Raw genomic sequence first — 1,600 nt, forward strand, 5'->3', positions numbered from 1 at the left:
CCGGGAGCGGCCGCTGCACTCCAGTCTGGGCGACAGAGTGAGACTCCAACTCAAAAAATAAAATAAAATAAAATAAAATAAATAAAATAAAAATAAAAAAATAAAAGGAAAACATGTGCTCTTAGGTTACAGCCGGTGCACACCATAATTACTTGTTATTTTCCTTCTTCCTAATGCTTTTTAGGATGCGTATTATTTACTTTTTGGAGTCGGAGTCTCACTCCGTCGCCCAGGCTGGAGTGCCCTGGCACGCTCACGGCCACCGCAGCCTCGATCCGCTGGGCTCAGGCAATCCTTCCGCCTCAGCCTTCCACGTAGCTGGGACTACAGGCACGCACCACCACGCCCAGCTAGTTTTTTGGTTTATTGTAGAGATGAAGTCTCCCAAGTTGCCCAGGCTGGTCTCCAACCCCTGAGTTTAGGCAATCCTCTCGCCTTGGCCTCCCAAAGTGCTGGGATTACAGGCTTGAGCCACCACGCCCTGCCTTATCTATTTTTTTCTTTTTTTTTTGAGTCGAGAGTCTCACTCTGTCACTCACAGCCACTGCGGCCTCGACCTGCTGTGCTCAGGCGATTCTTCCACTTCAGCCTCCCAAATAGCTGGAAATACAGGCATGCACCACCACGCCCAGCTACTTTTTAAAATTTATTGTTGAGAGAGTGGATTGCCTGAGCCCTCGGGTTCAAGACCCGCCTGGGCAACTTGGCGAGACCTCACCTCTACAATAAATCAAAAAATTAACCGGGCGTCGTAGCGCGCGCCTGTAGTTCCAGCTGCTTGGAAGGCTGAGGCGGAAGGATTGCCGTAGCCCAGCTGGTCGAAGCTGCGGTGGCCGGGAGTGGGCACTGCACTCCAGTCTGGGCGACAGAGTGAGACTTGAACTCAAAAAAAAAAATTTATTGTTGAGATAGGGTCTCCCCAAGTTGTCAAGACCGGTGTCAAACCCCTGGGATCAGGCAATCCTCTCACTTTGGCCTCCCAAGGTGCTGAGATTACAGGCATGAGCCACTGCGCCCTCAGAATGTTTATTTATTTATTTATTGTCCTGCCTCCGGTTTATTTGCACAAATAGCACAGGAGGACACCAGCCCCACACAGACAGCAGCCTGGGGATTAAACCAATCCTTCTGGCCTTATAGGGACCTCTACTCTGGAGCCTTTGTGGGGGTCTGGGCACCCTTGGGAGCCGGAGAAGGAGCTGGAACTGATTTATGTTTATTATTTTTTTTTGAGTTGGAGTCTCACCCCATTGCCCAGGCTGGAGTGCAGCGGCACACTCACAGCCACCCCAGCGTCAACCTGCTGGACTCCGGTGATCCTTCTGGATCAGTCTTCCAAGTAACTGGAACTATGGGCGTGCGCTACCACGCCCGGCTAGTGCAATGTTTATTTTTTTAATCAACAATTAAGAATCACATACAAGCTGGCACGGTGGCTCAGCCTGTAATCTTGTGCTTTGGGAGGCCGAGGTGAGTGAATTGCCTGAGCCCGCGGGTCCCGGACATGCCTAGGCAACTTCATCTCCACAATAAATCGAAATAATTAGCCAGGCGTGGTAGCGCACGTCTGTAGTTCCAGCTACTTGGAAGGCTGAGGCAG

This window comes from Carlito syrichta, unplaced genomic scaffold (assembly GCF_000164805.1).
Source record: "Carlito syrichta isolate Samal-C Ts95f unplaced genomic scaffold, Tarsius_syrichta-2.0.1 Scaffold126431, whole genome shotgun sequence".
Classification (NCBI taxonomy): Eukaryota; Metazoa; Chordata; class Mammalia; order Primates; family Tarsiidae; genus Carlito; species Carlito syrichta.